The sequence below is a fragment of the Electrona antarctica genome (assembly GCF_951216825.1).
Source record: "Electrona antarctica genome assembly, chromosome: 2".
Taxonomy (NCBI): Eukaryota; Metazoa; Chordata; class Actinopteri; order Myctophiformes; family Myctophidae; genus Electrona; species Electrona antarctica.
In genome coordinates, this window is record NC_136807.1 from 59,317,656 (window position 1) to 59,332,168 (window position 14,513).

Consider the following 14,513-nt stretch of genomic DNA (forward strand, 5'->3'; position numbering starts at 1 on the left):
GAGAATCGCCCTTACTACCCTTCTTGCTTAGAAAGAGCACAGAAAAAACACTGGTTGATAGGAATGTTGTCTTCCGGTTGGTGGGCTGCTTTTAAGGACTCCGGGTGGAACCGGCAGCCACACCGTGACAGACAGTTGCACGACCCAATCAAATTGTTTCGTGAGTATATGGAATGTTCTGTGTTTACGCCATGGAAATGGCGCCACCCTTAGGCGATTCTCTCGCTCGATTCGCTTGATAAACTGAGGTTACTAAAGTAACCCAGAGTTACTAAATAAACTCAGAATCAGAAATATACACAACAGCACATTAAGACAGTAATATACAGGACAGAAGGAAACAATATTACTGATTTAGAGTTAAATAAGGCCATTATGTAATACAAACAGAAAAGAAAAAGCTGACCCCTGTCACACATACAGTTAATAAACACTTAAATCGCCTGGGCCATGGCTCAGTGGTCCAGGCACCTTGGCTGGTAATCCAGTCTGGCAGTGTGCCGCGGGTTCGACTCCCGATCCCGACGGCCTTTTTCTGCATGTCTTCCCCCCCATCTCTCTCCACATTTCCTGTCAGCCTACTGTCTGTCCCTCCATAAAATATATAAAATAAAGGCGAAAGCCACAAAAAGAAAACATTTAAAAAAAAAAAAAAAACACTTCAATCAATCAAAAGCATCTCGGTAGCTTAATGCTAGCTGACCACACGTCCAGTCCCTTGTTAGCTAGCCGCTAGCTAACGTAGCATTTCCAAACCACTCCATATTAGGTCAGAATGTTAATCTGAACACAAACAAGACATCATAACAATGTGTTCAACCATTCAGGAGCATAAATACTCATTTTGTACCTGAAAAGTGTAGATTTCAATGAAGCTTCTGGAACACCGTCTCTTAGAGCTGAATTCCAAAGCCACTCGGTCAGTCCAGCATGGCGGTGACGTCACGGTGACATTGGTGATCTGCTGAAATGTGTGACCATCGTCTCTAGACGTCACGTGACGTCAGTGTCCGAACGTAAATCACTGTGGTTTGTTTATTAGCAGAGTTCAACCTAGCGGTATTTAGGCAGGCTCGTATTTAAAGATCACCATGTGAGTTATTTATTATTATGTCAAGTCCACAAGACGGTCACATATTTCGTCAGGTCACCAAGTTCACCGTACCACCGCTCTCTGCGGGAGGGTCCATTCACCAGTGTCGAGTTAGCTAGGATAAGACTTCCGGTGGCCGAGTTCTTCAGAATAAAAGTACCCGCTAAAGTAAACAAAAACGATAAATTTGATTGGTTTCACATCATTTTATAGGACTTATGCATTTAATTTACAACATTGATGGATTGTAAATTGTATTCACATGATGTAGAATAGGTACATATTCTACATAGGCCTACTGCTACGAGGATAAAACCATAAAAAGCACTAAGACTTGTTTGCATCATGGTCCTCCATTTTCAATTAATCAGAAAACAATGTCGCCTACATTTGTCCCTGGATTAGTTTTTCATCAATAACCTGAACACATTGGGTTGAGCTGCTTAACGACCAAACCAAACGTTTTACTTTTCTTTGTACATTAATTAAAGTGTCAACAAACAGTGCACATGCGCAGTACAGCGCTTCTGCTGCTGCAAGCGTGCACGGTGCACGTGCCATAGACGGTCACTAGGGGGAGCCATGGTACAGTGTAATACAGTGGAACAGTTATACTGTGATCTCATCAAAGTATAACTAAACTAAATAATTTAAAATATAAACTTATAGAAACCATTTATGAATCAAATCTAACAGTTCAAAATGTCTTCCAGTATAAAATGGAGTAAAATATTTAAATCTAATAATTAGATTTGGTTACCAACTCCCCATTATTTAGCTGGGGACCACCTGGAAGAACAAACATTAGACAAAAGTGAGGAGCATACCTATTGTGATTGGCCAGAATGAGATGATGTATGATAATAATACTAATAATAATAATAAAACTTTATTTGTATAGCACCTTTCATGACATGAAATGCAGCTCAAAGTGCTTTACAGAGCAATGGAGAAAAAAAAGAAAAGAAAAGCAAGGCATAAACATTAAAAAAACAAAAACAAGAGCAGTAATGCAATACAGTGAGGACATGAATAACAAAAAATTAAAAGATCAATTAAAAGCAAGAGTGTAGAAGTGGGTCTTGAGCTGTGTTTAAAAATGCCTACAGAGGCTGCCTGTCGAAGGTACAGTGGGAGTTTGTTCCACGCCGTCTGCCCGTAGAAGCAAAACGCTGCTTCCCCGTATTTTGTAGTTGCCATTTTTTTTAGGCAAAGCGAGCAGGCCAGCAGTGGAAGACCTTAGGGGGCGGTTTGGGACATATTTAGGCAGGCAGTCACCATTGAGAGCTTTATAAACAAGTAAAATAATTTTAAAATCAATCCTAAAAACAACCGGAAGCCACTGCAGTGCAGTGAAGCCAAAACTGGAGTAATATGTTCTCTCATCTTAGTTCTAGTTAAAACTCTGGCTGCTGCATTTTGGACAAGTGGTAATCTGTCAGTTGTTTTCTTAGGCAGTCCAGAAAAAAAGTGCATTGCAGTAATCAAGCCGAGAAAAAACAAAGGCGTGGATTAGCGTTTTTGCATCGTCCAATGACAAATAGGCTCTGATTTGTGCAATAGTTCTAAGGTGAAAAAAAACAATCTTGGTAACATGATGACATATGATGACAAGATTGCCCCTCACTTCACACAGGTGTGATTTTCTTTTATTCTAATGATCAAAAAGGCGAATGTACTCTTGAATAAATATACTGATTGATTCATTGTCCAATAATAATATTTTGATTTATGAGTTGATTTACTAAACAGTGTAATGAAGTTACAGCACTGCTTTGCCCGTTAGAGTAAGCATGTTTATTTGTACATTTCAACAAGGAAAGCAGTGTGCTTTACACACACAACATTAAGAGCAATGTAAAGGGTGATGCATTCACAATAAAAGGACATTTGAATACAATCAAAACTATTGGTTTAGAATAGAAAAATAAAAATAAGACAAATAAAACTGAATAGGGGAGAACGGGGTAAGATGAGCCAGTCGGTAGTTGAACCACCCCCTTTATCTAGAAAACTAGAAAACTGTGTTGTCATGTGACCTTAAATCTAGTAAGCATCCATAATTTACACCTGGCTGTGAAGTTAGTTAGCACATGGGGAAAGTAGAAAACATTATTTTACACAAAAAACTGGTTTTCGACACATCATGTAAAAGGACTGTTATACAAAGCAAAATGTACCTAGGTCTAAAATGTAATATCATACACGTTGATGATTTGCCAATGGATAGAACCATGTGAATCATTTAGCAAATACATTGTCTGGTTCATTTTACCCCCAGCCTCCATTTTAGAAAACAATGACTACAATAAGTTACTTCAGACAATTTATTGTCATTGTTTTCTAAAATGGAGGCTGGGGGTAAAATTAACCAATGTCCGGGGGTAAATTGAGTCAATGGGAATCACTATTCATATTTTTTTTATTAAGTCTTTGCTACTCAAATTATACTGAATTACCTTTAATTTGCATGTACATACTCATTTAAGAGAAGTTTGCAATATTGTATTAACAATATTGCAAATATAAGGTTCTGAATAACAAACTTTATTTAATTGTCTTAATATTGTTTAAATAATAAACAAATAAGACTATATGCAAAAGGGAAAACTGTTATTAAATTATTATCGATAAGTGAAAACATTATCTGTTCAAGTTTAAGCTTTTAACATTCAAATATCATGTGGTTCAACTTACCCCTCGACTTGGATCAACTTACCCCTTACCTGGGGCAAATTGAGCCACATTACCACTTTTTTTTTAAAAAGGTCAAATTTTCATGGCCCTTTGTCATAGATGCTTACTCATCATTTCAATTGATAGAAGACATCCTGAAATCCGGTCGATCATTAGATTTTACTGCCATCTCATTTTGCCTTGCTTCCAGGACAACTTAAGCAAAAAGTGGTTCATCTTACCCCGTTCTCCCCTACAGACCCATAAACCTCAGTAAAAAGCAGCAGTAAACAGACATTTCTTGGGCTTTTATTTCAAACAAAGTGTTGTAGATGTGACAGGAGTTGGGTTAGGTAGAGGTTCAGCCAGACTGTTGAACACTCAACATTGTTTTACTTACTTTTTTTTTAATTTAACACATTTTTCCACACATTGTTAGCAATACATTTTCAAAACTTCCAAAGTATTTTATCTAGTGATGGACAATATTTTATCAAATAGTTATGGGTCGATGTTGGCCTTAAAATGCAATATTGGTATTAGCTGATATTTTAAAATAGAAATACTACATGGAAGCTGTTTATATTCGGACATGGGCTAACATTTCAATAACTGTGAATCCCTATAGTATTTGGAATAAAATTCAGTTTTCCAAAATGTCAGTTTCTCACCTCCCTCTTCACATTCAATAGATCCCGTGATCTTTCGTGGCCAGATGTAATTTCCTGGGGTCTAGTAGGGCTATAGAAAACGATAATTGCTGTACAATTTGGTAAGACAAATGCATTTACCCACTCGTTCGAATGCCCCCGCCCCCTGCCAAAAATAGCTAAAAGTGTTTAAACAAAATAAAGCAGCAAATGAAAAAATATATAACACTCATCTTTTACTTTCTCTAATAACCTAAAACATGAACCTTGGTTGAAAAACCCAAAAGTTGTCCTTTAACACTAGCACGTCGGAGCGGTCTGGCTGACCGATTTTGAAATTTTTAAGTGGATTTTCTTTGCCCATGAAGTCCTGAGAAAGTTCCCCTTGCATGACTTTTTCTAAATGTTCGATTCAAATCATCTCTGTTTTTTTTTCCATCTGAAACGTTTTGGAAATATGATATTAGACGTACATCTACCTACTAAACCTGCTCTTTTTCGGTCCGTCGGACCGGCCTCAGACTCCTCACCCTTTCTCCCCCCGCAAGCAGTGCTGTTCACACCTCCCTCCTGGCTGGAGACGGGCATTGTTCAAGCTAATGTGTCATTTGCATTCCAACTGCCACATGTAGGCAAACTTACATTACGAATGTACTCACAGCATAGACTAAATGTTGTTTAATAATAAAGTTTATAGGTCTGTTTGACCCGACCGACATTTCCTTTCCTTGGAGCGAGAATGCTTGCCGATGCGCGATTCCAAATAATAAATAATTGAAATCAGTCCAACCCGATAGACGTCCCGAACCTCTAAATGTTTTGTCAGTGAAAAGATAACAGTTCTGTCCGTCCTTCTTTGTCTGTAAACTTTTCTGCACGCGAGCAGTGGAACTGATTTTCATGCATCACGTCTCCCTGAGGGAGAGAATATGTTCAAGGATCCAAGTAACTGTCGGTGAGGTATGCGGAAGTGCATTTTAGATAACGCTGTAGCACTATTTGTGGCGGCGATGCGTCACATGACTTCTTCTATCCTATGGTGTATATATAAACCGTGCTGCTATAAACCTTCTGCTACGGACCTCTCTGCTGGCACAATCAATCAAATATATATAAATTACATCGATCATAGGCAGCGGGTCTGTAAGGCTAGACAAGGCTTCGCCTTCCCAAAAAACTTTTTTGGGAGAAATAAACAGACAATGTTTGTGACTTTATTTTTCGGAGGGCACGCTAAACGAACAGTGTAAAAATGACATCAATGACATGAATCATTCCAACGCGATAGACCTCCCTCCCTATAATGTTTCCCCTCTATATAAAAATGACAATATATAACGCTAATGTCATATTTCTCTGTGTGTGCCTGGCTCTGGCTGTTACAATAACGTGTAGCCTATTTTATTGTCTCAATACAAAGTCGGACAGTGTTTGCTGCGCAAGGGTAATTCATTATAGTGACGATGTGAGCGCTATATTGAATATATAGCGCTCACATCGTCACTATAATTATAGTTTGGTAAACTAAAATTAAAAAGAAAAAATAACTTGAGTTGTCCTGTCACTTGAAACTGCTGCCTTGAATTAGTTGGAATGTAACATTTAGAAGCCGTTACAAGCCGTCAACGGGTGCAGGGAGGTGTGAAAATCATTAGACGAGTGGGGGAGATAATGGCCAATCAAATCACACGAACAACACGGTCAGCCCGACCGTTAGCCGTCTTACTAGTAGAGATTTTAAATCAGGCATGCTAGTGTAGGTTTAACATGAGGAGAAACACAAAAGATCAGGAGAATGGAGGCCTCTATTGACAGGATTGATTGAATAGTTTATTAGACATAAATGTAAAACAGCAACAGAGTTCAGTCAAACACTGATTCCAACAAAAATCCACAACAAAAATCACACTTGTGTGAAGTGAGGGGCGCTCTTATCACATCATACATCACATTCCATGCTCAGCCAATCAAATCATCACAAATGTCATTCCGGCCAATCACTTTAAGTCAGTGTCTTCACTTTTTCTGCCCTCACTGTTTTTATCCTCAATATGTACATCAGCCAATCAAATCATCGCTATGGGGTGATGATCAGCCAATCAAATCATCGTGTTTGTGTTCACACAAAGACAAAGAACAATAGGAGGAGCTTGTGCCCCTCAACAAAAAAATCAATATAAAAAAACAACAAAATATATCATTACAGGAAATAATAAAACGCTAAATGTACAGAGTGGGAGAAAGTTAGGAGGGGGCGTGGTCACCTGTTTAAAGGAGAAGTGATAATTTCCTCTTCATTGGGCCTGCTGAAAGGTGGACTTTCAGGACTGTTTTAAAAGACGTAAGTGATCTGCATTTTTTGAGGGAAGGGGTCAGGGCATTCCACGCCTGGGTGGCTGTGCTGTAGAAGGATAATTTAGCCATATTTGTTTTGAAATATAGGAGCAGTATAATAATCCATAATATTGTCCTTGTCTATCAACCTCCCTACAAACATACAGCTGTTTAATTTGATCCTCCCAGTGAGCTCATTTTTCATTCATTCAAGTTTTGATTATTCTCGAAATTACACTGAGTAATAACTCATTTTCAGTGTCGTCGAGTAAATAAATGGTGCATTTATAAATGGTAAATGGTGCATTTATAAAGCGCCTTTATCCAAGGCGCTTTTACATAGATTGTGCATTACATTCACCCATTCACACACACACTCATACACCGATTGCGGCGGAAGCCATGCAAGGTACCAACCAGCACATCGGGAGCAATTTGGGGTTCAGTGTCTTGCCCAAGGACACTTCGACATGTAGACAGGAGGAGCCGGGATTCGAACCGCCGACCCATGGATCATTGGACGACCTGCTCTACCTCCTGAGCCCCCCTGTAGTAATACAATATCATATAGAAAAAACATCACAATACATCAGAAGATCAGGAAAAGAAAAACATCACAATACATCAGAAGATCAGGAAAAGAAAAACATCACAATACATCAGAAGATCAGGAAAAGAAAAACAAAAGATATACATGTGAATTACATAGGTTTACAAATAAAATGCTAAGACAAATTTCAAAACTATCTAAAAACAGTTACATATTGTGGGGATCTGTATGCTCACCAAGGTTTTAAAACGACTTAAGGGTACCAATGTGGTCAGTTGCAATGTAATTTGCAGGTCATTCCATGTATTAGGGCCACAGAAGCCAAAAGCTTCAGAGCTAACTTTTGGTACCTTGAATTTGGGGAAACTACTTGACCGGGTGCGGTACTTCAGAAAAGTTGAGATGGATTTAGGACAATCTCCAAGTATGGCTTTATACAAGAACAGGTGCCAATGCAGTTTTCCAACATTGTTATATAAGATACAATGGTGAGTAACATAGCTATCACCCGTAATAAATCAAATCGATGAGTGATAAACAGAGTCTAGGGATTTAAGAGTGGATGCTGCTGCATGTCTATGGATTATGTCTCCATAATCCAAGACAGACAGGAACACATGGAAACATTCTTTTTTTTACCCCATGGTGTGAATGCAATGGTGTTTTAGCAAGTGACCCGAGTTATTTAAATATGGTCACACCGTTTAAAGTGGACATCTTTTTTATTGTCCTGTGAGAACTGTGGACACGAAGGTGTGACTTCAGATTACTTGAATTGTTGAAGCTCTTGTCACAATGTTTACATTGGAAAGGTTTTTCTCCAGTGTGGACACGAATGTGTGACTTCAGATTACCTAACCTACTGAAACCCTTGTTACAATGTTTACATTGGAAAGGTTTTTCTCCAGTGTGGACATGAAGGTGGTAACGAAGAGTACTTGAATCCTTAAATCTCTTGTCACAATGTTTACATTGGAAAGGTTTTTCTCCAGTGTGGACACGAAGGTGTCGCTTCAGGAGAGATGAGTCTCTGAAAAACTTGTCACAATGTTTACATTGGAAAGGTTTTTCTCCAGTGTGGACATACTGGTGTTTCTTCAGGGAACTTGATACTCTAAAACTCTTGTCACAATGTTTACATTGGAAAGGTTTTTCTCCAGTGTGGACATACTGGTGTTTCTTCAGGGAACTTGATTCACTAAAACTCTTGTCACAATGTTTACATTGGAAAGGTTTGTCTCCAGTGTGGACATACTGGTGTTTCTTCAGGGAACTTGATTCACTAAAACTCTTGTCACAATGTTTACATTGGAAAGGTTTGTCTCCAGTGTGGACACGAAGGTGTGACCAAATGGAATTTGAATGACTGAAACGTTTGTTACAATATTTACATTGGAAAGGTTTTTCTCCAGTGTGGACACGAAGGTGTCGCTTCAGGAGATATGAGTCAAAGAAACTCTTGTCACAATGTTTACATTGGAAAGGTTTTTCTCCAGTGTGGACACGCTGGTGTGACTTCAGATGACTTGAACTCTTGAAACTCTTGTCACAATGTTTACATTGGAAAGGTTTTTCTCCAGTGTGGACACGCTGGTGTGACTTCAGATGACTTGAACTCTTGAAACTCTTGTCACAATGTTTACATTGGAAAGGTTTTTCTCCAGTATGGACACGAAGGTGTCGCTTCAGGAGAGATGAGTTACTGAAACTCTTGTCACAATGTTTACAGTTAAAGGGTTTTTCTCCAGTGTGGACACGCTGGTGCTTCTTCAGGGAACCTGAGTCACTGAAACTCTTGTCACGCCGTTCATCATCATCGTCTTCACTGGTCTCCTCCCAATCATCACTGTCTTCAGTGACTTCAGCGTCAGATTCAAGTTCAACTTCAATCTCAGAGCAGTGGGAAGATATGTGTTCTTCTTCTTCATCATCATCATTTTCTTCTTCACCTTTCACTGCTAGTAATTTCAACGTTGACCCAACAGGTTCCTCTTGTCTTTGAAGTAGCTCCTCCTGTTCCTCTTTAAGCTCCTCCTGTTCATCTTTAATGTGTGGAGGCTCTGGTTCCTCCTGGAGCAGACTGGGGCTCCTCTCCTGTTCAGGAGAAACCTCCTCTTTACACACAACCATGTGCAGGATGTCTAGGAGCAGAAACATGATGGTCAACACTGGATTCCTAAAATGTAAACACATTCTTCTTCCATGTTCCATGTACAAAGTTAGCTATTACCTACCGAGATAAGATTGACTAAACCGTTACTAACTAGAGGTTATTACTGTTCTGAAAGATTTTAGCAAAATACATTGTTTCTTCAGGAACAATATTTTCTTTCACATGAAACTTACGGAGGTGTGGCTGGTCTTCAGCTTCCTGTTTAATAGAAACGTCTTCAGCTTCCTGTTTAATAGAAACGTCTTCAGCTTCCTGTTTAATAGAAACGTCTTCAGCTTCCTGTTTAATAGAAACATCTTCAGCTTCCTGTTTAATAGAAACGTCCCTGGCTGAGTCTGGAGAGTTAATCTTCAACGGGGAGTGATGCATCATGGGTATTGTAGTTCTTATGAGTCTGGAGAGTTCGTCTCACCTGCAGTCTGGACTCCAGTCTGAAATCAAGTGAATAAGGAAGGACTTTAAAAACTGGAGACCTATAGTCCGGCAGCCAGGGGTGGGGAGTGGGAAATGTGTTTTTATTGGCCTAAAATATTGCCTATATACTTATATATAAAAATACTTAAATGAATGAGTCCACTTGCTGACCGGCTGTCGGTATTGAGCAATGTATTTTATAAGGTCTTATATGTGACCATACCATTACCTATATACGGCAAGATTTAAACATTTATGTTTTAACGATTAGGCCGCCAGCATTTGATAACTTGTGATATAATTCACGCCAGCATTTTTCCCTGTTTAACTCTTATTTTGAAAAGCAAAAAACCCAGACCGGAAGTTATGATCTTATGTTAGGGTGTGTGACGATGAATCATCATTCCATGTTTACCGCGGGTGCTGCTAAAACATAATGGAGGCGCATCACAGCGCCGGGTCTGGGCCGTGGAATAAACCTTGTTTGGACCAAAAATGTCTGGGACAAGGAATAGGAGATACAGGCGATTGAAAGAAACATAATCAAACCCCGGCCCTGCCCTACCCTAACTGGGTCGGCCCGAGGCTCGGCCAGACCCTAATAATTACCATAATGTTAACACTTTCATCGCCCCCCTGGTGTCCATGTGAAATGACTGCAGGCAGCCAGGCAATATCTGTGAATAAGCGCCAACTACCTCCGGCCCACACAGCCCAATACAACGAGGAGGAGGAGCAACAAGTTTTACGACATGTCTTAGTTTTCACCACAAGCGGTAATATGGCTTGCCTGATGCGTTCAGAAATCACTATTAGATCTGAACGTTGGGCGGATTGGACTAAAACAACAACTTTGGACTATTTTTCGGAGAAAACAAGCAGCAAAGAAGCGACAATGAGCAACCCGATGCCAACGTGAGTAGCATTACGACTTGATCAATCAAAAGCACTATAAAAGACCAATTGCCGTTGATCTACGCCGGCAATGGTGGACTAATTTTTAAGTAGCATGTGATGTGTCATGATTCTGAATCCATTCCAAGCATTAGTTTTGCACAAAAAACACTCATTGGGCTAAACACGGCAATAGCCGTCATCATAAATGTGATGAGTTCAGCACATTTTGGGCACATTTGGACAAGTGGCTATTGCCGTTTTTAGCCCAAGGAGTGCTTTTGTGGATGGAATGGATTCAGAATCCTTGCCTTATATAGGTTGTTAATGGTATGGTCACATATATCCTCCTATAAAAAACTATGTGGGTGTATAAGCGTGTGCAAGTCCCACACGTCATTCACTGATGTGGCAGTCAGCTGACCTTTTGGGGCGGGCTACTTAAGCTCACCAGTCTGCATGCTCTTTCTGCCTTCCTCTGCATATGGTTCCTGGTTGTCATGTGATGGTTGCTCCCACCACCACCGGTAGGCTCTGTTATTTATGCTCCCCATGGGGGTTTTATTGTATATCTATCTCCCTGCTGTTAATGTTTTACGATGGTGTTTAATCGCGCCGAGCAGCGAGAAAATGCAGCAGAGCCGAACGCCAAGTTTATAAACTATGTTTGCACCTTTGACAACCTGCAGCTTGAAGGTTCCATCCTGGAGGCTAATTTTTCCTGTGATAAAATGGCCACCAATGTAAAAGAAACTCAACCAAAGAACAAGATTCCTATACAGGATCTCCTCACTCTCACTGGTCAACAAAAACACCATGAAGACCCTAACAGGAGCCCTCGTAAAAGGTGTATTTGAATCCTTTAGCGCCATCTAGTGTTATAATGCTCACACTGCCGAGGTCTGCTCCCACTCTACAGAGCTTGTTTCCTTTCCGGGTTAAACAGGAAGGTGGGGGCCTCTGTGAGGACCACAACACCACTCGCATTAGCTCACAGCCTTTAGCTAGCAGTACAACCAGCTACATTTTCTCAGCGATGCGGTACAAACTCAAAAATGATTTACGATCGTCGGGTGCGCGGCGGCCCACCATGGACAGCTCTCGAACCTTTGGAGATACGGCACATCTAAAATCATGTTATAATGGAGGCTCAACGGAGCTGGATTTAAAAAACCCATATCCCTACCAACTTACAATATTATTACTGCTGCTAGAATTAACTACTGCTTATTTAGGATCACATTTATAACAGACTGATTGAAGCGAAAATGGAAGCTATGGTTCTCACGATAATACAAATCTAAACATTTTTGTAAAAAAAAAGAAAAATCTTGTTTAACCCTTAGAAGGGGAAAGACGCCAATTGGCGTCATTGCTTATATTCTGTAAATGAGCAATGACGCCAATTGGCGTCTTTCTCTTTTTTGATTAATCTAAACATATTAATATGCTCCGAAGCGCTGTTTAAATTCCTGAGCTTATATTCCAACTACATTACCCAGAAAACCTGTGTCACGTGACACACGTGTACGTGTTGCCATTGGAAGCTGGTCCCACCCCCTGTAAACAGTGGGGGCAGAGGGAGTCTTCATAGTTTTCATTGTTTTGCCTGTTTTGCCGTCTCGCCCGAGCGATTTTCTAGCAGAAAAAGTTGAAAGCAGTACTATTTATTTGAGCGAGTTTTGTGGTAGTAGTATTGATCCATACGCGTCCCAGTCGCCTTCTCCAGGCGGAGTAGCCCTGGTCCAGTGCTTACAGCGAGACTCGCTGCTCCCTCCCTCCTTTTTTCATTGTCTCCCCATCGTCGTCCGATGAGCTATACCGGGAAACCATTGAAGAAGACGATCAACCCGGAATGTTTTGAGGTAATCTTATTGTAGAAAATGCCCTTCTATAGTGATCAGAAATCATAAGATGATCGCTACAAATAGATGCTTGGATAATTACTACTACTAGTCAGATCATGACGCCAGAATGACTCACCACGATGGCCCCCAGCCATTAGCCAGCACCTTTGGTGCTGGCTAATGGGGGGGTTGGTGTTGGTCGGTGCATCGGTGCTGGCTAATGGCTGGAGGGGGGGTTGGTGTCGATCGGTTAGTCGGTGCAGTACAAATGTATCGTAGCAGGCATGCACGCATGGCAGTACAATTATTTTATATTGTAGCGTGCCTTATAGGCGATCTGATCTTTAGAGTAATGTTCGCTCCTTTTATTTACTGTCTACAAAGACGGAGAACAAACATGCATCGTTTACTGAAGCAACGCGTGGTTAAGATGACCTTGCTACAAGGATCGGAGGGGGGACGGGGAGTGAAGCTAACAGTAGCGTATTATATAAGATCTGTATGACGTTTTATTGACGTCTGAGCTTGCATGATAATCGCATTCATTGTATATTGTATACAATCATGATTGTACATTGTTTAGTGTGTCTCCGTGTGATGATGACGATGATGTCAGATAGCCTACGTTCCCCCCCCCCAACTGGCTATTGGCCGGGCTGACTACAGCTAAATGTTTATTTTTATATATTTAGAACTGGCATCAGATGAGGAGGAGGAGGAGGAGGAGGAGGAGGAGGAGGAGGAGGATGATGATGATGATGATGATGAAGACGAAGAGTCAAGACTGCGATGGAGTTCTCCGACACTGAACCGGATGCATTCATTCATTTCAGTTGTTTTTTTTAAATTTAGCCTACACACACACACACACACCGTCAAGAACAACTGGAATGCAGTGGTTTGGGGACACTGGGTAGTTTGGGGACAACTGTTTTGTATGTAGGCCTATTTATTTTCTGTAATATTTATTATAATTGTATTATGTTAGTCATAACAAATAAAAGACGCTTTTACAATGAGTTAGACCTGTCATGGCTATTTTGTTCACTATTCTGAGGTTTATGGTTTGACTAAGCGAGTTTCAACTGTGATTTACTCTGTAACGGTAGATGGTAAGAACCCAATTTTTTGTTATAATACAGTATACATTCAAGTCTATATTTTGATACATATCATGGGCACAAAGTCATATCAAAACAATGTCCTTGGATGTGTTTTTTATCAAAACTGTTTCTTCACAACAGGTTTTTGAGATACATGCATGAATAGACAAGGTACTGGTAAGACTATGTAAACATGGTATATATCAAAATGTGCGTTAGAATGTCTAATTTTACCCCAAAAAAGAATTGAGTTTATATGATGTTCCAATTCAGAGATAGGGGGACTTTTAGCTGGATAGGTCAGATTGATCATGACTGACCATGCTATTTATAGATGGCAAAATATCTACAGTGGTACATGTGAGAAACTTTTTATTTTATTTTAATTGAACTAGACAACTCACCCTTTAAAATGAGATATTGCATGGCTATGTACGCCCAGCAGAAAAAAAGTTATTTAGAAAATAAAACTTCAACCGGGCATAACTTTTTTTGTTGTCCTAGAAACACTACCCAGTGTAAATGCAGGCTCTTTTAAATGGCTTCCAACACAAAAACTAAACATTTTATCAACTCAGTTCATTTTTTTCCTGGAAGCAGACAAGTCAAGCTTTCTCTGAAGGTCTTTCGTTGTCACACATTCACAACAGAGAATTTTCAATAAATCATTCAAAAACGCCATTCTGCCATAGAGAAGTCTACAAACTATATAGAAATCCTTGAAACTCTCAAAGAGTTAAAAGATTATCTGCCTAATGATGATGTTACTGGAGAACAAA